Source organism: Xyrauchen texanus, chromosome 17 (assembly GCF_025860055.1).
Source record: "Xyrauchen texanus isolate HMW12.3.18 chromosome 17, RBS_HiC_50CHRs, whole genome shotgun sequence".
Taxonomy (NCBI): Eukaryota; Metazoa; Chordata; class Actinopteri; order Cypriniformes; family Catostomidae; genus Xyrauchen; species Xyrauchen texanus.
Genome location: NC_068292.1, coordinates 37,570,537 through 37,596,164, shown reverse-complemented (window position 1 = coordinate 37,596,164; position 25,628 = coordinate 37,570,537). Strand labels below are relative to the sequence as shown.

The 25,628-nt window shown below is 37.2% G+C and overlaps 1 protein-coding gene across 3 annotated transcripts in view; it reads left to right on the top strand.

Annotated features, from left to right (window-relative positions):
* The window catches only part of LOC127658235 (dual specificity tyrosine-phosphorylation-regulated kinase 1B-like), a 79,320-nt gene that overhangs the window by 14,853 nt on the left and 38,839 nt on the right, over positions 1–25,628 (top strand). Inside the window, exon 2 of one of the 3 annotated variants that reach the window (XM_052147424.1) lies at positions 19,978–20,079. The exons of 1 other annotated variant lie outside the window; for it this stretch is intronic. The gene's annotated coding sequence lies outside the window, so the exon portion shown is untranslated. Of the gene's footprint in view, positions 1–19,977; positions 20,140–25,628 lie in introns of all 3 variants that reach the window. One more of the 3 variants, XM_052147423.1, reaches the window with a different exon arrangement.

The following is a 25,628-nucleotide window of genomic DNA, read 5'->3' as shown; positions in this document are numbered from 1 at the left end:
CATAGTAAACCGCTGCCGCTTGTACTTAAGTTGATGATGTAATCGGACCGAGGTTCGGACCCAAAAAGTATGATGTGAATAGAGACCAGTGGGGGGAGGAAACGAACTCTGGTTCGGTCCAAGCTATCGAGCTAAGTGTGAGAGCACCCTTAATGAGCTAGCTGTTGTAATCTACCCCCCTGATGAAAAAGGCATGTAGACTATATTAGTTAAACCATCATCATTAAATAATAAAGATACACTACACTAATTTTTAATTAACTTCACTCAAATATTAGTTTGCTTGGCCAGCTACCTAGAAACAATTGAGTTACCTTGGCATTGGCAAATTGACAATTATGAGTTGCCATGTTCTACAACCAATTCACCAGCACAGTTAGCTGACAGTGCTGAGATCTCCTAGCCAAGAACCACTGTGGTCAAGTGGAAATGCTACTGCAATGGTTCCTCACTGTGCCCTGTTCTGTTTGGCCCGATGATAGAAAAGTGCAAGTTTCAATTCAGATATTTTGTGTAGAACACAGTTTATATAATCTGTTTGAGAATTTGTTTTGTGTTTAGGACCTAAGCTATGAAAGTGCGGAGGCCCTATTGTTCTTCTAAGGATTTGTATTAGGGCATAAGCACTGAAAGTGCGGAGGTGTAAGGTGCTATTTTTCTTCTAAGGATTATTATTATTAAGCCCCAAGTACTGAAAGTGAAGAGGCCCTATTGATCTTCTAAGGATTATTATTTTTATTATTTTCTTCTAGGTTTCGGGGGCTTTTGGGGCTCTTAATATGCTCAAAAACTCATGAAATTTTGCACACACATCAGATTCGTCAGCCACCACGACGACTGTACCACCACCAAGAAAATGGCCATGTTCAGGGGGATCTGTAGCACATCCCTTTTGAGCTTGTCACCAAACTTTGTACATTTATAGATCTCATCAAGCCAGACAACTTTTGCGCTGACAGTCATAAGCTCCGCCCAACAGGAATTCAGCCATTTTGGATTGTTTGAAAAATGCATGATCTGGAACTAGGCCTGGGAAAAAGTTAACACGGGTGTGGCTGGAGAGCACCTTTTCACAAAATTGGTGGGGTCAGTTTTTTCTACGGTCACCAAACTTGCGACATATTTTGTTCTCATCCAGCCGGACAACTTACCAATTTACAACCCAACAGGAAGTTAAATATGCATTTTTGAAAATTGCTGGCCCTGAACTTATGAATACTCCTCCTAAGAGATTTATGTGACTGTCACCAAATTTAGGCAACCTTATGCCAAGACATTGAAGATGCTAAATTGCGAATTGTTTTTTTATATTTTGAATGGTGTCGCCATGGCAAAGCAATCAATTTATGGTGAAAAATGGGAAACAGGAAGTGTCTTGTATCATTTGTGTGCAATGTGTGATTTAGATAGAAATTGAGACGTACGTTTAGTCTTAAGGGCTAATCACATGGATGTAACTATTTTGGGTCACAGTCATGGTGCCACCACCTGGCAGCAAGAAGTGTGGCTCTTACAACAGACTTTAAAATAGTCCTTTTATATTTAAATTGCTTCAAAATTGTTTAGAATAATGTAAAATGCCAAATGCATGTGTCCACCTTGCATCGTTTTCCAAAAGCCACCGGGTGAAAATGAACCCATGGTGCTTGGGCCAGTCATTGCTGCTTGCAACTATATTTCTAGTTTGGATTTCTTTGTTTTCTTTTTCTCCATTGGGAGAGATTTTGTTATGTATGTTTTCTGTTCATTTAAATAAAAGCTCATTGTTTGCTTATCTGCGCTTGGGTCCTTCTCTCAACATCTTGATCTGTGATATTAGGAGCCAAATAGGAAAAGGATCTACCTCATTTTGTGGATTTAGTTATTCTAGGTACAATTAACAGGCCAGAGGTTTACGACAGTAATGAATGTGATGTAATATAGCATAGTAGAAGGTCACTTAAGTACTGCGGAGCTAGACCATTCAAAGCTTTATACATAATTAATAGAATTTAAAAATTCATCGAAATTTTACAGGCAGCCAATGTAACGACAATAAAATGGCTATGATCATACAGGTGAAACTCGAAAAATTAGAATATCGTGCAAAAGTTCATTAATTTCAGTAATTCAACTTAAAAGGTGAAACTAATATATAGACTCATTACAAGCAAAGTAAGATATTTCAAGCCTTTATTTGATATAATTTTGATGATTATGGCTTACAGCTTATGAAAACCCCAAATTCAGAATCTCAGAAAATTAGAATATTGTGAAAAGGTTCAGTATTGTAGGCTCAAAGTGTCACACTCTAATCAGCTAAACACCTGCAAAGGGTTCCTGAGCCTTTAAATGGTCTCTCAGTCTGGTTCAGTTGAATTCACAATCATGGGGAAGGCTGCTGACCTGACAGTTGTGCAGAAAACCATCATTGACACCCTCCACAAAGAGGGAAAGCCTCAAAAGGTAATTGCAAAAGAAGTTGGATGTTCTCAAAGTGCTGTATCAAAGCACATTAATAGAAAGTTAAGTGGAAGGGAAAAGTGTGGAAGAAAAAGGTGCACAAGCAGCAGGGATGACCGTAGCCTGGAGAGGATTGTCAGGAAAAGGCCATTCAAATGTGTGGGGAGCTTCACAAGGAGTGGACTGAGGCTGGAGTTACTGCATCAAGAGCCACCACACACAGACGGGTCCTGGACATGGGCTTCAAATGTCAAACGTCTTACCTGGGCTAAAGAAAAAAATAACTGGTCTGTTGCTCAGTGGTCCAAAGTCCTCTTTTCTGATGAGAGCAAATTTTGCATCTCATTTGGAAACCAAGGTCCCAGAGTCTGGAGGAAGAATGGAGAGGCACACAATCCAAGATGCTTGAAGTCCAGTGTGAAGTTTCCACAGTCTGTGTTGGTTTGGGGAGCTATGTCATCGGCTGGTGTTGGTCCACTGTGCTTTATTAAGTCCAGAGTCAACGCAGCCGTCTACCGGGACATTTTAGAGCACTTCATGCTTCCTTCAGCAGACAAGCTTCATGGAGATGCTGACTTCATTTTCCAGCAGGACACACTGCCCACACTGCCAAAAGTACCAAAACCTGGTTCAATGACCATGGTATTACTGTGCTTGATTGGCCAGCAAACTCGCCTGACCTGAACCCCATAGAGAATCTATGGGGCATTGCCAAGAGAAAGATGAGAGACATGAGACCAAACAATGCAGAAGAGCTGAAGGCCGCTATTGAAGCATCTTGGTCTTCCATAACACCTCAGCAGTGCCACAGGCTGATAGCATCCATGCCATGCCGCATTGAGGCAGTAATTAATGCAAAAGGGGCCCAAACCAAGTACTGAGTACATATGCATGATTATACTTTTCAGAGGGCCGACATTTCTGTATTTAAAATCCTTTTTTTTATTGATTTCATGTAATATTCTAATTTTCTGAGATTCTGAATTTGGGGTTTTCATAAGCTGTAAGCCATAATCATCAAAATTATATCAAATAAAGGCTTGAAATATCTTAATTTGCTTGTAATGAGTCTATATAATATATTAGTTTCACCTTTTAAGTTGAATTACTGAAATTAATGAACTTTTGCACGATATTCTAATTTTTCGAGTTTCACCTGTATTCCTTTGTTCTAATCAGCACTCTGGCTGCTGCATTTTGAACCAATTGAAATAAAAATGTTTTACTTGCAGGACATCCTCCCAGTAATGCATTACAATAATCTAGGCCTGTGGTCATGAATGTATGAATAATTTTTTCGGCAAAAAGCAAAAGAGATCAATATTGCTGTTCAACAAACATTGGAAATTAGATTTTCAATGGACAGATTGGCATAAAATATTACACTTAATTTCTTCGCAGTAGAAGACGTCCATCGAGTCAAATTATATTTTAGCAGTTTATTTTAGAGGTTTTTGGTCTAATAATTAGTACCTCTGTTTTGTCGGAATTGAGTAGAAATTAAATCTTTAATTTCATTGATACACTCTGCTAATTTGTAGAATTGTAAAATTTCGTCGAGTTTCAAAGAAATATAAAGTTGGGTATCATCAACATAACAGTGGAAACTTATTCCACGATTCCTGAGAATATGTTCAAGAGGAAGCATATATAAGGAGAAAAGGAGAGGCCCTAAAACTGATCCCTCTGGCACTCCATTCGATTTGATTTGTCAATACTTCGTTAACAATAGGACTTAAACCATGCTAATGCATGTCCACAAATGCCAACATAATTCTCAAGCCTATCCAAGAGAATGCCGTGACCTATGGTGTCGAAGGCAGCACTAAGATCTAAAAGCACTAGAAGAGAAATGCAAACATGATCAGATGATAATAGCAATTAATTGTATCTCTGATAAGAGCAGTTTCTGTACTGTTCATATATATATATATACCATTTCTCTGTAGAAATTAATAGTTGGGAGGACACTAAATTTGTTTGTATTTTAGACATAAATGGGAGATTTTAAATCGGTCTATAATTAGCCAGTTCTCCATGATCAAGCTGTGGCTTCTTAATAAGAGGTTTGACAACTGCAATGTCCTGGGAAGCTCAGCGAGTAAAGAGTCTGACTACCAGACTACCAAAAATTGGTATCGAAAAAGCATCGAAGTCAAGATATCAGTATCGATATCGAAATGTTTTAACGAGACCCAGCCCTATATCATACACCGCTGAAAGCTATTTGGTTCATTAAATGAAGCTTAACGTTGTCTTTGTGTTTGTTTTTTATTTGCCTCAATATGCAATAGACTGGCATGTCTTAAGGTCAATATTAGGTCAAAATGGCAAAAAAGAAAAAGCTTTCTCTTGAAACTCGTCAGTCAATTATTGTTTTGAGGAATGAAGTCTATACAATGCTTGAAATTGCCAAAAAACTGAAGATTTCATACAAAGGTGTGTGTACACTACAGCCTTCAAAGTCAAAGGACAACTGGCTCTAACAAGGACAGAAAGAGATATGGAAGGTCAGATGTACAACTAAACAAGAGGATAAGTACATCAGAGTCTCTAGTTTGAGAAAAAGCCGCCTCACATGTTCTCAGCTGACAGCTTCATTGAATTCTACCTGCTCAACACCAGTTTCATGTTCAACAGTAAAGAGAAGACTCAGTGGTGCAGGCCTTATGGGAAGAATTGCAAAGAAAAAGCCACTTTTGAAACAGAAAAACAAAAAGGAGTGGGAAAAGAAACACAGAAATTGGACAACAGATAATTGGAAAAGAGTGTTATGGATCTTAACCCCATTGAGCATTTGTGGGATGAGCTAGACTGTAAGATGCGTGAGAAGTGCTCGACAAGACAGCCAAATCTATGGCAAGTGCTACAGGAAGCATGGGGTGAAATGTCACTTGAGTATCTGGACAAACTGACTGCTAGAATGCCAAGGATCTGCAAATCTGTCATTGCTGCACATGGAGGATTTTTTGATGAGAACTCTTTGAAGTACTTAATGCTCTGAAGCTCTGAATTTTTTTGTCAAATTGTTATTGTAATTTTTCACATTATTAATGTTCTGACTATATATTGTGATCAGCTGAATGCCACTTTGGTGACTAAAAGGACCAATTTCTTTCCATAAGAGCAAAATCTGTACATTATTCCAAACATTTGGCTGCCAGTATGTATATCTATATATACACTTGACTGAAATGTTTCTCATGATCTTAAAAATCTTTTGAGCTGAAGGTGTATGCTTAAATATTTGAAATTAGTTTTGTAGACAAAAATATGGTGCCACCATATTAATTGATTACATTATAAAACTAAAATGTAATTTAAAAAAGAATGTTTTTGAAATTGATGACTTGGACCAAATAATAAAGACAAGCAGCCAATAAGTGCTCAACATAGATGGGAACTCCTTTTAAAGGGGTCATGACATGGTTTTTTTTATTGTATTATTATGTTCCCTTAGGTGCAATTATAGTATTAATATATTTTTTTTTAAGAAAAACTTTTAAAATCTAGTGATTTATGACCTTTTCCCACCCTGTTTCTCATCCTCTGATTCAAACAGTCTGTTTTGGGGGCGTTTTCCATTTAAGACTTCAGTGTTAACGCCCACTGTTATGATTGGCTAACGTCAGTACCTATGTATCAATTATTGACGCCTCCAGCCAGAACAATATGCAAGTAAACTAAGTAAAAACACTGTGATTATTCATAATGAATGAAATTGCGCTTTAAAAAGTAGTTTAAAGTTTAAAATAGATTACTTACAGTTTGCGCCGTCGTTGTTCCCAGAATAGTCGGCACGGACTTATCTTTGAGCAACAGTTTTCTGGCAAAGCCAGCATCATATTGAGATTTGTTCTCAAAACAGTCATCCTTAAAATGTACAGAACAAACGCTTAAGTTAACACTGCCGTGACTGGAACGTCCGCAAAAAATAAACTGCATCCATTTTTCCCTGACGTCTGGATCTTTCGGCAGCTTATTCAGAGGTTTTGTTTGACCACAGCCAGGAACAGCACATCTGTGTGGCATCGTAATTTTCCTGTGCACAAGTAGTCTCTGTCAGAGCTCGCTGTCCATCGACTGAACACTTGTGAGGCGCACGGCGATACGTAAATGAGCGTAGCTGTCTTGCGCTTAAATCGTAGTTATCTTGTGCTGGAGGCGGTCATATGCAAACGCTGTTACGTCACTTCTAACCGACACGTCACTTCTAACCATGAATCCAGAACGAGCTGTATTTTGAGCTTGATTAAATAAATGATTCGTTTAGAATGGGGAGGACGTCTTAAAATATTAAACTTGCAGGACGTTTTAATGATACAAAGACCTCTTATATACCAGAAGATCAAGGCAAATTTGGTTTCTCATGTCATGACCCCTTTAATACTGTTAAAAAGAATCTCAGGGTGATACCTCAAGAAGTTGTTTGAGAAAATGTCAAGAGTACATGTCTGCAAATTCTAGGCAAAGGGTAACTACTTTGAAGATGCTAAAATATAACACAGTTTTTATTTATTTTGGATTTTGTTTCTTCACAACATAATTCCCATAGTTCCATTTATGTTATTCCGTAGTTTTAATGACTTTACTGTTATTCTAAAAAATTATAATAAAGAACGAGTAAGTGTTTCAAAACTTTTGACCTGTGTGTATGTAGAGTGTATGTATATATATATATATATATATATGCTATTCATAAACAGCAGAACTGATTCAGCAGGACCCCTCTTTCAGGATTTCTTCTGTTAACTTTCAGTGCTTGATGTCAACTTAAGTCTGGTGAGCATTGACTTGAACTCTTAAAGTGATAGTTGACCCAAAAATGTAAAAACTATCATAACTTACTCACCTAATGTATCGCAAACCCATATGACATTCGTTCTTCCTTGGACCACAAATTGACATGTTAGGCAGAATGTTAGTCTCAGTCACCATTCACTTCATTGTATGGAAACAGATGAATGAAAATGAATGGTGACTGGGGCTAACATTCTGCCTTTTGTATTTCCTTTAAATTTCTCACTTCTCTGGGCTTGGTACAACATGAGGTTGAGTAATCAATGAGAATTTTAATTTCTGAATGAACTGTCCTTTTAATTACCTGTTATTTGATTTGCCAAGAACAACAATGTAAATGTAAGTTGATACATGATTGTATCACGTCTTGCTGGGAAACAAGTGACTAAATAATAATATTGCTTCTTAAAAAATTATATTTACACCACAGTTGAAAAATGTTTACTTTTTTACTCGGACAAGTGAATGACCAATTTACTTGTCCAAAGGACAAACACATGACTATCCTTAATGTCAAGCCCTGGCTAATATATGCTGACCTGGCAGTTTTTAGTGCCTTTCTTTAGCTACAGACACTATCCTTCCATGCACCTCGAAATACCTTTACGTTTGTATACTTCCTCCATTACGCTCCATTTTCCGAGCTGCTCTCTTGAGAGCATGAGTGTGATCATTTTACCATGGTGCTGGGCTTTTTTCTTAAATTTTACATAATCGAAGGTGGGCGACATTATCAGTAGTGCTAGAGAAGACTGTATAATATTTTCTGTGATTACATCAAGTTCTTCTTGACGTTTTGGCTCACTGAGTATTTGAGACAAATCTGGAAAATTATTAGTGAAGCTATCTTTAGTGGTCGAAAGAATAGTTCTACCTGAATGATAGGGTGGTGTAGATTGAGTGACATTAGCTAATCGCAGCATACAAGAGACAAGGTAATGATCTGAGATGTCATCGCTCTGCGGCAGAATATCAAAACCATATGGCAAGTTAAATCTAGCATATGATTGTGGCAATGAGTTGGTCTTGTCACATTTTGTCTGACTCCAAGAGAGTTCAGAATATCGATAGATGCTAATCCCAATGTGTCATTTTCATTATCTACTGTATGTGAATTTTGAAGTCACCAACAATTAAAGCTCTATGCACAGTAACTACTAGATCTAGATCTGACCAAGGAAATCAGAATACAGCCTGAGTGACCTATGTACTGTAGCAATGGCAAAAGACACAGATTATTTATTTATATCTGATGGTGTCACATTAAGCATAGTTAAAAAGAATTAAACTTGTATCCTGTCCTCTGAGTAACACCAAAAACTTCACTGTAAATTGTAGCAACACCTCCTCCTTGACACTTCAGACAAGGCTCATATTTATAACAATAACCTGGGGGAGTAGACTCATTTAAACTAATATATTCATCCAGTTTAAGCCAGGTTTCAGTCAAACAGAGTGCATCCAAACTATGATCTGTAATAATTAAATTTACAAATTTGGATGAAAATGATCTAATGATTAGTAGCCTTACCTTTATATTTATCTTCAGTTTTTTTCTTCTTCTTTTTTCAAGTTTGACATCAACAAAATAAATTCTATAGGACTTAATGAGTTTTTGTGTTTAATAGTTTGGGGAACAGACACATGTGCTGAAGTTGTAAGTTGTGTTGTAGTTTATTTTATTGATATAAAATGTATTGATATGTTTTGTAGTTTATATTATTGATATAAGCAATTATTTGCACTTTTGGAAATGGGCTGATTTGTTGAAATACAGCCAATAATTAGGGCCAGTTATTTCCTGACAAATGGCGGTGAAAAATAAGTTTCGGACAATTAACCTAAAACTCGTGCAATGTGTGAAAGAAAATGTCACTTTTGTAGAATGTGACAGTGCCAACAGAGTTGCAATTTGTAAGTTTGGCATGCTTGAATTTTAAGAGGTGGAACAACAGTTAAACTTTTAACACAACTGATTTGATTAATCACCTTAAAGCTCAAAACTGCAAGAAATATGACATGTTTGTTAAAGCCAAAGCAGAGGCTGCTTCAGCTAAAAAGGGACATGCTTCAGAATCATTGAATCAATTCAATTAAAGTGAATTAATAACATAATTAATAAAAATAAGAAACATACCAATTCAATGTAAGCCTAGCCAGAGGCTATTCACAATTCAGTTGAAATGAGTTTAGAATGTTTAAATAAGTTAATTATGTGCTTTTTGTTTCAGTGTTTTTTTTTTTTTTATAACTGAGACCAGTTACTCTGAAACATAAAAGAGACATAAAGAACCACCAAACACTGTAGTGGCATATGTTCTAAATAATTGTATATCGGTATTTGCTCACAAACTTTTTTTGTTAATTTAAATATGCTGAAGTTTAAGTTTTATTTTCCTTTCTACTTAGCAACACAATGATTGAATTAATGCAAAAAGACAAATATAAAAGCACATTTACAGACACATTAAACATACTCAAAAGTACAATCATCAATTCTCAATAACAGCTCTACAATTATTAAGTCTGATACCAAATGGAATGGTGGAATTCGCTAAACATTTGGTCCTTGCTTTAATTAAAGTTGTTATTTTGCTTCCAAAGAAGCCATCCATTTTTTCACCCCGGTTGGTGGAAAAAGATTATGGAGGGGATGATCCGTCTGTGAAATTCTTTTTTTGCTTTATTTGATTATACTTTCAGTTACACGATGCAATCATGGGCAGAGGTTCCACGTGATTGAAACAAATTCTCTTAACAAAACGGAATCAATTTAAACCCAATAAAATGGACCATGTAAAACTAACATGAATGAATGGTGTTCATTTAACTTGAATGAATGATGTTTGTTTAACTTGAATGATTGGTTTTCATTCAACTTGAATCATTTATGGTCTACATGTAAGCCTTTTTGTCTTGTTTAGCTTACATATTTATATCAAGTTAGATGAAGTCAATTAGGTCAAGTTACTAGAACTAGGTAATGCCAGTTATAAATGTCAATAACATTTTCTCATTCTATTTTCTAATTCTCAAGTATGCATAACTTATTTTTCTCAGAAACTATCAATTAAAAATAAAAGTTATCAATTAAAAGATTAGATTCAACTTTATTGTCATTGTGCAAAATACAAGTACAGAGCCAATGAAATGCAGTCTAATTATCAGGCTAATTAAGCCTCCGAGAGGGATAAAGGCAGATGGTAGACGGTGGTGCGAGGAGAGAGAGATAGTTTACGGACATGTCCGTTATGTGTGTGTGATTGTCTTTCGTTTAAGTTACTCATTAAAATATTATTTACATTGACAAGCCGGTTCTCGCCTCCTCCTTTCCATTGAACTACGTTACACTAGTGTTTTATTTTAATTAACCAAAACAAAAAATTTTAAGTTCTGCAAACTTAATTAATATATTTATACAACTTAAAAAATATGTTTTTGAAATCATGAATATGCTTTGTATTAACTTACTTTTTAAGCCACTTTATAATCAAACTATATAATTTTAGGTGACTTGAAATGTGCTAGTAGTGTTACTTAAATAAGTTTTGCATGTGCCTTGTTTTGTGTGTTTTTTTGTTTTTTTTTAAGTTTCCTTAAATGTGAATATTTTGCAACTTAAAAATGTACAAAATTAAATAGGTAAACTGCATGTAGTAAACATATTTAATATTAAAAGACATGATACAATTATTGACAAAACATGAGGCACAACACTGAAAAAAAGAAACACTTTTGACAGTGACAGGATAAATTGTATACAACTACATTAGTGTTGCACATCCTTCAACGTTAAAACCTTATAAAGCCACTTGTCTTTAATACTTTTTTGGGTAACTCAGATCCAATGCATATCAGTCTAAATGCAAAATGAAATCTGGAAAGCCTGGGCAGGTGGGTTATGACTTCACTTTCAAGAACAATATCTTTTACAAGAACCAGATTGTAGTGAATTGCTGTAGAGCTGTGCAATATAATAATTTTTGCGATGCTGATGTATACGATTCTGCATCGATGCATTTTTTTATTTTTATTAAATATCATATACAGTATATGCTGTCCTGTTTTTAAATAAAGTAAGTAGTGTTATTAAATATTAATAATAAAGTTGCCTATGTCCTCTGGAAGCAAAGCACTTGTGTCTGATGTTTGTAGGTAGGAGACATGGGGGAGGGAGAGCAGCAGCCGGTGCTTAAAAATGCACCTAACTTCTTGAAAGCAGATATTTGGGCACATTTCGATAAGTAGCGAAATTAGCTTTATAAAAAATATGCTGTGTGCAAGACATGTCGAACCAAGATTAAATACTTCAGCAACACAACAAATATGACGAATCACATCTCCCTTTTTAACCCAGAGCTAAAGTTAGCAGCAACCCCACAAAACGCAGCTAATCAGCCAACAATACTACAAGCAATGGCATCAAATTTACCTCCGAACTCCGAAAGGGCAAAGAAGATCACACAGTCCATTGCCACATTTATTGCAAAGGATCTCCGCCCTTACTCGGTCATAGAAAACACCTGCTTTTGCTTCCTCTTTCATACCCTGGAGCCAAGATAAAGAATCCCTTCGCTGAGTTTTTAACAGACTCCGCTATACCTGTTATGTACAATGACACAAAATCTAGCATGATGGGTCAATGCGTAACACCAGCCAAGTGGCCATCACCTGATTCCTGGACATCCATCGCCACAGATTCATGTAATGGTAACTGCTCATTATTAATAAAATAATTGGAGGACAAGATGCATAGTGATGCATCGATAATCGTTTTATAATTGAATCGTTACCCTCTGAATCATAATCGAATCGTGAGGCAAGTGAAGATTCACACCTCTAAATTGCAGCATCTGTGAGTTCTCTGACCGCTGTTAACAGGGCAACTGGTGAATATCCAACATTTGGCTCTACTGAATCTTCAGCCCTGAAATGCAGAATAGAAAAAAGTGGCAAAATTCAAATCTGTTTCAAAATGTACACCTACATAAAAGAATAGTTCACACAAAAATTTCATTTTACACACTTGTTCCAGACCTGTATGAATTTATTTATTTCATGGAAGACAAAAGCTTTGTTTGTTTGTTTGTTTTTTCATTGTTTTTGTTTTGTTTTTATAAGGATAGTTCCCCCCAAAATTTAAATTCTGTCAACATTTACTCACCTTTAAGTCATCCCAGATGTTTATGACTTACTTTCTTCTGCAGAACACAAATTAAGATTTTAGAAAAATATCTCCGCTCTGTAGTACCATACAATGCAAGTGAAATGTGACCAGAACTTTGAAGCTCCAAATAGCAAGAAGAAAAAGGCAGAATAAAAGTAATCCATGAGACTAGTGGTTAAATCCATATCTTCAGATACAATTAACAGATCAATATTTAGGTACTTTTTATTGCAAATCTCCACTTACACTTTCAGATGTGAAAGTGAAACTAAACAGGCTTTCAGATGTAAATGTGGAGATTTATAGTAATAAAGGACTTAAATATTGATCAGTTTCTCACCTACACTAATTCACTTCATGGATTTAACAACTGGATTCATATGGATTACTTTTATGCAGTTTGTAACTGATTTTTGGAGCTTCAAAGTTCTGACACCCATTCACTTGCATTGTATGGCCTTACAGAGCTGAAATAATCTGCAGATGAAAGTCATACACATCTGGGATGGCATGAGGGTAAGTAAATAATAAAAGTAAGCCATAAGATTGCTAAAAGCATCACACAATTAGCCAAACTATTTCATAAACAACATGCAAGTGATGGGGAATTTGTAGAACATTTAACAAATGAGAAATGTTGCAGTTCTGCTTAGTTTTCTGCATGCATAGATTCTGTCTGGGCTTATAACATAAACATATTCTAACATAACATGTGAATCCAATTCAGTACACTCACCATTAAAGGGATAGTTTACCCCAAAATGAAAATTCTCTCATTATTTACTCGCTCTCATGGCATCCCAGATGTGTATGACTTTCTTCTGCTGAACACAAACAAAGATTTTTAGAAGAATATCTTGGCTCTGTATGTTAATTCAATGCAAGTGAAACCTCCAAAAAGCACATAAATGCAGCATAAAATGTAATCCATACGACTCCAGTAATTACATCTATATATTTGGAAGTGATCCAGTTGGTTTTATTGTTGGTGAGAATAGACCAAAATATATAGAATTTTGCACTATAAATCTCCTTGACAATCATGACACATCCTATAGCACCATCTAGCGCTGTTCCAATGCATTAAGCACCAGGAAGTGTAATCGAGCTTGAAATCATGATTGTGTTTAGAGATTGCACTGCAGGTTTTGGCCTGTTCTAACCCAAAACTAACTGGATCACCTCAGAAGACATTGATTGAACCACTCGAGTCGAATGGATTACTTTTATCAACTATCATTCACTTGAATTGAATGAACCAACAGAGCTGAGATTATTTTAAAGATCTTCATTTGTGTTCAGCAGAAGAAAGAATGTCATACACATCTGGGATGGCATGAGGGTGAACTAATCTATATGACTCCAGTGGTTAAATATATAGCTTCTGAAGCAATAGTTTAAAAAATTACTTGAATATTGATATGGATTTAACCACTGTATTCTAATGGATTACTTTTCTGCTGCCTTTGTTGGACTTTTAAAATGTTGGTATCCTTTCACTTGCATTGCATGGACCGAAAGAGCTGAAATATTCTTCTAAAAATCTTGTGTTCAGGTGAAAAAAGTCATACACATCTGGGATGACATGAGGGTCAGTAACTAGTCCAAACAAGTCCTTCAATGCTGCCTTTATGTGCTATCTGAATTATCCTATACTTCCCACTTCTGGAGTGGTAATTACCAGTACGTCGTGTTCACATGCTTTGTTGTCGGAAAAAACAGGAAACATGTATGTAGCCAGGTTCATTCATGCATATTTCTTGAGGAACTCCATGTAAAAGGCCTGTTGTCACTGTGGGAGTGCGAGACTTCTTCATGCACTGACTGTGACTGCCAAAGTGCCTGTCTGTGTGCCTGCCTGCATGCCTGCACACACACCTTTCCAGGCTCCATGACTGCTCTAAGCTGGCACAGCAAGAATTAAATAGCCAGAGCTTCTAGAGATTATGCCTGGCTTAACAGAAGCTTAATCACATCGTATGTGCAGTATAGGAGGAACAGGACAGGCAGAGAGAAGAGGAGGAAGAGCTGGAGAGGTGGACTGAGGGGCATGATGTGTTCATGTGGACTGAGGTCTAAGAATTGCTGTTTTTACTGAGTAAAAATGTTACGGGTATTTTTGTTTCTATGTCCAAAAACGGGTGGGGTGGGAGTCAATTGTCAACTTAATTGACCAGGTAGTTTCAGAAGCACTGGTCTAGAAAACCACCTGTGTGATAACTATCCAAGAAATCTTTTAATCGAACGCTTTAAACCTATTTCAGCTATCAGTGACTTTTGATCTACCTTACTGTCTTTTAATAATATACATATGAGCATTACCCAAAATACGCCACACACTGACACAGGCTAAAGTATAAGTTAAATGGTTCAAATGGATTTTGTGTATTTGAGGCTATAAAATGCTGCTATATTGTTGCGAATTCTGTGAAATCATGTCTTATTAAATTATAACAAACTTTGATTATAACATTTATTTGCATGTACATTACAGAGGATGCGCTTTTTCATAAGATCATTCAATGGAGATTCAAGGCTTTTTAGGTTTGAACATGTTTATGCTGCTAATTTAGTGTGGATGGTCAGTTATTCGCCTTTATGTGCACCTGGTTTGACTGACGTAACAGTAATCATTTTAATCTAAATTGATCATTCATTATCATTCAATAACACTGGAAAAATATTTTTGCCAAAATTATAATATTATATATCAGAGATTAGGAAAACGTTAAGCATAATATACTGTATTTGGTTTCCAGCCCCGAATTTAAGATTTTGGCTGTATAAAAATGATTCCTGCATGCACTGACAGGTCCTTATTTTACCACATGCTGTCCACCTTCTGCTAGGTGATTACATCTATGAAAGCCAACAGGCGAATATAGCCAACTTTGTCTTTTTAACTTATGTGACTGCCACTGACAAAGAATCGACAGATTAAGAGGGACCGAAATGGTAAAAAAAAGTACATTCTCTAGACGTTTTGGGAAGAGTAAGATATATACATTTACATTTACATTTATGCATTTGGCAGACGCTTTTATCCAAAGCGACTTACAGTGCACTTATTACAGGGACAATCCCCCCGGAGCAACCTGGAGTTAAGTGCCTTGCTCAAGGACACAATGGTGGTGGCTGTGGGGCTTGAACCAACGTCCTTCTGATTACTAGATTACCAGTTATGTGCTTAGACCACTACTCCACCACCACTCCAGATATATTACTATAGTGCATAGTATATGCACTATAGTATATGCATATATATGCACTGTATATGCAGTATAGTATATTACACAAGATATATTACTATAGTGATTAATCAGCTCATATAAAGCCATTTTGAGATTGTCTGCTTCTGCCAATCACTGCCTTGTTGGCTGATTATCAGAAGTGATCATTTCTCCTGGTGTCAGTTCCAAAATGTACCTTTCTGTTAGTGGATAGTTTGTTTTCTAATATTTATTTATTTTTTTTTATATTGTGTGAAATGTGTTCATACAGTCAAGTTCAACAATTAGTTACTGTATTTAATTTGCAATCATTACATTTTATTACACACTAAAACACACTATCATGTTCTTAGAAAAAGAGTTCTAGCTTATTGCGTGTAAGATTTTTTGGCTAATTACATAGTATTCCAAATTCACAGTGTGCACTTTGTGTAAGGAGTTTGATGTTCACCATGGTGTAGGACTGCACAATTAATAAAAAAAATTATCGAGATTACAATTACATCTTCCAAAATTAACTAATCGTGAAATGTCGATTACAGCATTCCATTTAGGTCTCCTGTTGTGTCAAAATATTTGGTTGCTCTATTTACGTTACGTGTTTTGCACCATCTCCATTGCTTGCTTTGTGTTAAAATTTATTCAAAAGTTGAATAACAGTTTTTTTTATTGTGTTGCTTAAGAGACAGATTTCCCAGGTCTGCAACCAAACTAGGGATGTACGGATACCATTTTTCCTCTTCTGATTCCGATACCTGGACTCTCAGTATCGGCCAATACGGATCCCGATACCAGTGATTGTTTTTCTGATCAGTTTATAGAATATCTATACCTCAATGTGTGGAACTGTCTTTTGTATGTAAAGAAACACAAACCTCTTGACATTTTTTATGTAAAGCTTTTTGAATTGCCATTGTTTGAAATTTGCTATATAATTAAACTTGCTGTCATGTCTAGATGTGTTGATGGAACTTGATTTGCGAAGTCTAGTTTAGTCAAGTTTATGTTCAGGTTAATTGTTCATGTTTATGTTTAGTTTAGTTTATGTCTATAGTTAGGGTTTTGGATTTCACGTATTTCAATAAACTGCACTTGGGTTCTTCTTCTTCACGTCATCGTCTTCGTCATTGCCAGTGCCAGCACATCGTTACAGAATACTTGACCCACCAAAATGGACCCAGCAGATCTACTAACATGTCTACGTCAGGGAACATGTTCTATAGAGGACTATGTGGAGGACTTCTGCATCCTAGCAGACGAAGTGGGCTTCGGTGAGATCTCCCTCAAACTTTATTTGTGCAGGCTTGAATGAGCCGGTGCACACCTGGATGCTTAGCAGTTGGAGTACATTCAATCTGGCTCAATATATCGACTTTGCCTTGCGGATGAGTGGTTCAACTTTCACTGTGGAAGAGGCGGATAACGAGCCAGTGTCCCCCCGCATGGTCGACGAGCCAGCATCCCACGTCATGGTTGGCGAGCCAGCGTCCCACGTCATGGTCGAAGATCTAACACCAATGCCTGCCACGGCCGACGAGCTAACGCCCACGCCTGCCACGCCCAACGAGTCAACGCCCACGCCCGCCACGGCCAACGAGTCAACGCCCACACCTGCCACGGCCAACGAGCTAAAAGCTTCGTCCATCCCAGGGCCAGCGTTATTCATCTCGTCCTTCCCAGAACCAGTGCTGGCAACCTCGTCTGTCCCAGAGCCAGCATGGCCAGCCTCGTCTGTCTCAGAGCCTGCGCTGCCAACTTTGGCCTTCCGGAGGAGGAGGAGGAGAAAGGCTTTAGTTTCCAAGTCTCTGAGGTTGTTCCCAAAACTCAGTCCATACCCACGGCCACAGAGGTCGCTCCCAAGACTCCGCTCATGTTCATGACCACTGAGGTCTTTTTCCAGTAATCTAGGACACTTAGTTTCAAGCCTCCCGCAGCTCCAGGCCATGTCACAGCCACGCCAGAGTCAGCTCCAGGCCGTGTCACAGCCACGCCTCAACCTGCTCCATGCCATGTCACAACCACGCCTCAGCCTGCTCCATGCCATGTCACAGCCAAGCCCCAGACTGCTCCATGCCATGTCACAGCCGAACCTCTTTCTGCTCCATGCCATGTCACAGCCAAGCCCCAGACTGCTCCATGCCATGTCATAAGCCTGCCTCTGCTCCATGAATCACCACCAAATCTCAGTCAGTTTGTATACAGATGCCCCACACAAAACAAGTATTTTAATGTAAATTCTATTCATTGCAATTACAATATTAGTGTAAATTAAAGACAATTATAATTTTTGTCATAATTAAGCAGCCCTAGCATAACATCTGTTTATTTTGATGCTCATTTGTATAATTTAACTGATACATGAGTGTGACATACATGTATATACAACAATGAGAAAAAGACATCTGTTAAATACAAATTTAAGAATATAATCTCTCTTTTTAGTAACTCTAAATGTATATGCCTATTTTGCTTTGCAAATAACATAAAAACTTCCAAAAGAATTGGATGTTTAGACAAAAATGTTTGTAGACAAAAAAATAAAGCAGTTCAGCTTTCATAGGTTTGTAGGAAATGTTCACGTTGGGCATCATTTCCTCTGAAGTAGATTGTCTATAACACCCATGCCTCGTAATGGGGAGATATTTTTAATGTGTTTTAGATGGATTTTTTTCAATGGGTTTGTCCTTTGGGTTTGTTTATTCCAGTCCTGCCATTATATCACGTGTTCATCAACTCTTGTGGCTTATGTGAACTGTTATTTTGCATAGTCACAAAAGAAATGTCAGCCAAACTACTAGGCTAATAGTATGGATGGCCAGGTTTGCTTTCAGAAATAAACACATTTGAAATCCATTTGATCATTGCTCTGAACAATTAAAGATTTAGTTTAATTAAGTTTAAATACAATCTTTTGCACTTCATCTTAAACTTTGCTACAGACCTTATCAGAAATGTTTACTGCTCCTTTGTTTCTTTTTCTTTCTTTTTTTTTTGGAAGTCCGGAGTTGTTGGGATCCATTGAGGAATTTAAAACTGAAGGCCTAGTTCCAAAAATTATTTGATGATGCTGTTTTTTTCTCAAAAAACAAAAAATACAGAAGGATGCATTTGACATGGATTTTTGGGGGGTTGATGCGAATGCTTTTTGACAGTGAAAGGCTACTTTATTTTCTCTTTTTTCAAAGTATAGCGAGCTTTGACATTGTGCTAGGTCAATTATACATGATCAGAAAAATGTATGTGTTTAAAAACACCTTACCTGCCCTTCTTTCTATCATTCACTATCTGTAAAGGCTGTTCTCTCCCACCTTCTAAGGGTTCATGCCGTTATTGGGCTTGACCACTAGAGGCAGCAGAGGCGGGACCACCACTAACTTCTGTTTAATCACAGACCTATGCATGCATTTTTCTCTTAATCTCTGGTAAAGCATTAATATTAACAGTCCAGTTTTATACTGTTATATGGGATTTTTCCATTTTAGTATGTTAAGTTGTACACTGATCAGTCACCATTAAAACCACCTGCCTAATATTGTGTAGGTCCCACTCGTGCCTCCAAAACTGTGCCAACCCTTATCTCAGAATAGCATTCTGAGATGCTGTTCTTCTCAGCATAATTGTGCAGAGCGGTTGTCCGAGTTCCCGCAGACATTGTCAGTTCTAACCAGTCTGGCCATTCTCAGTTGACCTTTCTCATCAACAAGGCATTTCCATCCACAGAACTGCCGCTCACTGGATGTTTTTTGTTTTTGTTACCATTCGTTAATTATAGGTGGACTGGTTAGAACCGACAAAGTTTACAGTAACTCCGGTAACCACTGTACAATTGTGATGAGAGGAATAGCATCACTGAATGCTATTCTGAGATGCTGGTTGGCGCTGTTTTGGTGGCACAAAGGGGACCTACACAATATTAGGTAGGTGGTTTTAATATTGTGGTTGATCACTGTATATAGCATGTAGTAATTTAGCTTTTTTTTTTACTTTGTGTAAAATTGTGCAACATGTACATCTTGCTGCTTATTAAGACGTTGCCTCGAGGCTACCATTGACATCAGTGACCCATGTGCAACCAGATCTCACTTATAAACTCTTCCTGACCCCTTAAGAAAGGGAATAGCGCTTAATCCCTCCATTGTTTCCCTAGTATAACATCTAGAGCACCCAAATGCATGTATTAAAGCAGTAAATGATTTGTAATATAATCACACACAGAAAAAAAAATAATTGTACATAACTACACCAAAACAATTGTGATACTGGTTAGACCTGGGAGACAGTGCCCTCGCTGTGTCTCTCATTGACTGTCTGTGTAACTGTTATATATGTGGTTTTCAGGTGAAAGGTCATCCTGTGGAAGGGAGAGCAGAGTGGGGGCAAGGCTCATCAGGGATTAACAGTGGGGATTGTCCTGCATCTCACTCAACGAAAGGGTCAGGCGTAAGTGCACTGACACGTGTGGACAGATACTGTCAAGCTTTGTCTCTTCCTGATTATCAGGTGCATATGTGTATTCTTACCAGAACATTTATATTCAATGCATATATATTGATGATGTGACAATAATCCCTACTACTTTTGTTTTGTCCTCTATATATGTATATAATAGATTTTCTGTCTGTAAGATTTAAACATTTCATAATTGTATGATGAATTTCTATCAAACTGAATTGAGTAATCTTTGATAAAATATACATATTATGACAAAGGCAGAATGTTCAGTATTAGATTAAACTTAGATTATTTAAAGATTACTCATTTCAGTTTGATGGGAATGTTTATGAATCTTACAATTCGACTGAAATATTTTTTGAGTGTGTACAGTATGGATGAATGCATATACACCGATCAGCGACAACATTAAAACAACCTGCCTAATATTGTGTTGGTCCCCCTCGTGCCGCCAAACAGTGCCAACCCACATCCACAACAGTCTCTAGAATTTACTCCAAATGGTGCCATAAACAAAAAACATCTAGTGAGCGGCAGTCTGTGGATGGAAATGCCTTGTTAAAGAGAGAGGTCAAAAGAGTATGGCCAGACTGGTTTGAACTGACAAGGTCTATGGTAACTCGGATAACCACTCTGTAATACTGTGGTGAGAAGAATATAATCTCAGAATGCTATTATGAGATGCGGGTTGATGCTGTTTTAGCGGCACGAGGGGGACCTACACAATATTAGACAGGTGGTTTTAATGTTGTGGCTGATTGGTGTACATGTAATATATGTGTGTGTGTGTGTGTATATATATATATATATATATATATATATATATATATATATATATATATATATATATATATATATATACACACACACTTTTCTGAGTGATATCATTTTCATATAACTTTCTGGCATTAATCCAACATTTGTGAGCATCCTGAAACTGATTTGTGAATTCTAAAAAAGAAAGTCCAATGTTGTTTTTGTGATGGCATTTTGTTCCACACCACATTTTGTTCCACACCACTAACTGTGACTTAATAGAGTGATTTTGAAATGCTGTTGCCATGGCCGAATTGTTGGACAGCTTTAGGGTTCATATCCATAAAATTCCAAGCATGGCATCTCATGCAACCTATTTATGGATGAAACCTCAAACTTCTGTAATGGTAAACTTGACTCTACCCCCTCTTAGGTATCTTGGCAGAACTTCCATGGCACTAGCAACATTGGGCCATTTTGTCATAGATCATTTAAGTGTAGTGAGGGTAACTGTTCTGTTTTGATTTCTTTCTCTTTTTTTAAGCAACAGCTTCATATCCTGTGCATCACTGTGCCCTAAAACACTTACTAATTTTGAGCACAGAAATACAACAGTGGTCTATCTTGTATAGATAAAGTGAACTGAAAAGCTATTTAAAAGCACTAAAACTTATTTTACTTGTAACTTAGAGGTTCAGGTGTCCTGAAATTAATTTTGAGACTAGTTTTGTTTGTTTAATTTCACTGCCTGTCATTTGAGTTGCAGATGGCACACAGGGTGGTTACCCCCTCTCTAAAAGGAATATTGCAAGATGAATGTTCTGTATCCCACCTGTTTTAAGTGTTCAGTCCATAATTGCCATGTTTTGTTATAGTGCACACTTGGACATAATGAATTGATGTGGTCCAAAGAAAGCACACACAAGTGACTGTTTTACATATTTGGGGAGGTCAAACATCACCCTGTATCTTTAATTAGTTGTAAATATTTCTCTGTTGGTGGATGAGCCAATGGGAAGTGTTTGCTGGGAATGCTGTGATGTATATCTGGACAATTCTGCCTGTCGATAGGGAGGTTGAAAATAAAAGCTCTGAAGAGTATATGATTTGTCTTGGTCAGCATGCCATCCTCATCTTCTGCTCCTAGTGGGGAAACCCATATTTGTTACCTTATTTAACTTGCATGTGTCCGAACAAACACATGTATCTCTGTAATGCACGCTTTGAAATGGAGGAATAAAAAACATCTCTGGCGTGAGCAGAGCTGAAACACAACCGCGGCAACCTCCCCGCAGTGTAATTGTAATTCGCTGCTGTGTTACCCCGCCGTTCCTTGTGCGCTTGCTGGCTTCTTCAGTGAAGTTCGACTACCGTGTCTTCCCACTGCATCATGTTTACCTAGCAACACGCATCACTCGCGGCCGGCCTTCCCATTGGTTATTTCAAAACGCACCCGGGACCAATGGCAGTGCTGTTACCATGGTACAATGTGTAGTTGCCGGGTGGAATTTTGCTGCAAGGCACGTGAGTCCCGGAATCTTCGCCTTGCGTTTTTAATCTCGGGTGTCTGGGAGCTTTGCAAAGGTGATTTATTGAAACCGAGTCGCATTTCCTCTCAAGAAACAGCTCACTTGTACACGTAGACGTTTATCTGTGCATTTATGCTTTACACACCAAAATAATAATGTGACACGCACGGGGGTGCCGCAGCTGTCAGAAAGGGGTGCGCACTGTTTTAACTTAGGTTTTTGAGATTTGACGGCAAAGTATTGTAGTATCACCACATTTATTTTAAGCGCGTTTTCTTAAACATATTAAGCACGTCTTATTATTTTGTGCACATGTAGTTAATATTAATCAAGGAATCCCATTAATTGCACATGCTGTTGCTTGATATAAATTTACAAAGTGAATGCTATGAATATCATTAGTTATTATTTTATCGTTTTTGTTGCTTTATAAATTGCCTGTTGTTTAGTTCGTTTGGGAGTGTCCACCTACTCGCTTTTTTAGCATTAACATGTTAACATTATCTTTGAACTAGTGTGTGAATATTCTTTGTTTGATGAATGATATGATCAATATATATGGCTTGATGTATATAAAATAGACTCGTGCATGATTCCAAATTGGGCGAGGTTAATTGTTATCTGACTACATGATATTTTAAGAAAGGAAAAAAAAGATTAGACACTTGCATATCACTGATTGAAAGCAGACATTTCGATCAGTTTACCTTAGTAAGAGAAAGATAAGTAAAAAGATGCACATAAACGAAAGGCCGTAACCATGTCTTGGACACTGGGGGGGACCAAACCATTTTGGGGGTGGGGGTCACGGGTGTTGAGGTCACAAATATAATGGTCCTCTTTGGTCCTTTAAAGGGTCATGAAACAGCCCTCTTTCAGCTCATGTCCACCTCACAACCATTTTGAAAAATGCAACTCAACTGGGTGTGGACAGCTGTTAAAACAAGGGCCCCTCCCTCCCCTTGTGGATGGGGTGGGGCAGGGTAAGGGAGAAAGAGGGGCGCAATCTGTCATCTCAGTTGCCCATGCGGGCTCTTACTAAATATCTGGATAAAGTGTGACACATTGTAAGATTTGTATAGCTGGCAAAGTTAAAGTCTAACTAAATATTTTGAACAGCATCCATTTTTTTTCCCTTTAAGGATCACAACACTGCCTGTTTCAGCACAGTTGAGTTCCTCTGAACTGTTGAGTTCCTCTGAGAATTGTTAAGTTTCTCACAATTGCTCATAACAGAATGTACAAGAAAGTATACACTGTTTTGTAAGCTCACAATATAGTACACAGAATCACACTGGTCATTTTTTAGCTGTAATTTAATGCACAAGTAAATCCAAGCCATATGTACTCTGTATTAAAAATATGTGAATGTTTTTTACACTTAACTTTTGAGACTTATTCCAAGACGTTGATTCACAAATATAAGTGCTTTGATTGGTTAACACACTTACATTAAGAATGGATGGATGGATGGATGGATCAACAGGGTTTGTGTGTCTGGGACAATCAATGTAAACCGCATCTCAAATGAGCCCCAGTCAGAGACAGATCACCTCACCGCATATCTCAAAACACTCATGTTAATAAATGCGTGCTGCATGGACATTTAAAAGGTTTTGGCAATTGTTGAAAGACTGTCCTGTCCCTCTGTCAGCAGTGAACGGTGGGGGAGACTCGCGCCAGTACTATCAACACTGACACTGAGGCTCTTGAGAGTTTGAAGCGCTGGTCACGTGGTTTAATGAATAATCATGAGACAGCCCATTCTCTTAGGATAAGTTCATGCAGTCTCATTAGTATTTATGAGACACTGATGGTGCAACGATGCACTATAGTACAGGGGCACGTCACATTGTGTGACGTTGACTCTGTTGATTTTAACCCGGAAGATGAAAATAGCACAAACAATACCTAAATTAAACACGTTTGTCTTAAAATTGTAATAATGGATACCTACTTTGTCTTCTAACATACACATATCTGGTAACATCTCAGAAAATGTAGTTTAGTGTTTCATGATCCTTTATTGTAGTAAAGGTGCTGAAAGCAATACATTTTTGAATAAAGGCTTGAAATGCGATAAAGGCCCAAATTGTTATAATTTTTGTTTTTTAAAGATGCATTTTTAAAGTTCACACAGTACAAGACATACACTGTGTCAGCATTGCTAGCAATTTGCCTGTTTCAGTCATCTTTTCTGTCTTTTTTGTGCTGTCTCAAAGAAAAGATGAATATCATTTGAATATCTTTTCATCATTGTATCTGTAAAATGACATGACTGTGTCAGCTGGCTAGCAAAAAGAAAACACACAAAATGATTTACTGCCCTCAAGTTGTCCCTCGTTGTATTTTCCTCCCAGTAGAATCTTTTCTTCAAGAATCCTATTGATGCTCTTTTCCATACAAAAACTGTACAAACTGACCACCGCACACTGCTGTCAATGTCCAAAGAAAAAAGATCATTAGAAAAATACCATAAAAGTAGTCCATACAACACATAGCTGTTGTATGGCCCCAGAAAGCTTGGAACATAGTGCTCTTGTCATATGGACTACTGTTATGATGTTTTATACTGAACATTTAATAGTGCTTTATAGTACTACTATAGTATATACTATACCAGTGCTTCTCAATCTTTTTTCAATAATGTACCCCCTATCAAATTTTTTCTCAGCCAAGTACCCCCTGACCGGCCCCAATAATTTTAGATAGAAAAAAAAAGCTACGATATAGTGATGTGCCATCATTATGAGATTTATTAAACATTGTAAATGAAAAACATTTGCAATAATAAACATTTGCAATAATAAACATTGTATACAGTGTGCATATATATATATATATATATATATATATATATATATATATATATATATATATATATATATATATATATATATATATGTATATATATACACATGTGCATATAAATGTTATACACATCATATATATATGATGTGTATAACATTTTAGCTCAAAAACACTTGTAATAATAAACAACAAACTAAGTTGCACTTATAATTTAGTGCGAAACATGTGCTTGTGCTTCACTGAGGATCTTGGTCATCCTCGGGGGCAGGGAGGACACAGCAGTGATCAGACTTTTTTCCAGGCCCAGTCTGTTTCTCTGCTTTGTTTTGATCACAGTCATTGCAGAAAATGAGGCCTCACACAAATATGTGGATCCAAAGGGCAGTAGCTGCTGCAAAGCTTTTTCTCCCAGCTCAGGGTGCTCCTTTTTTACACACACCC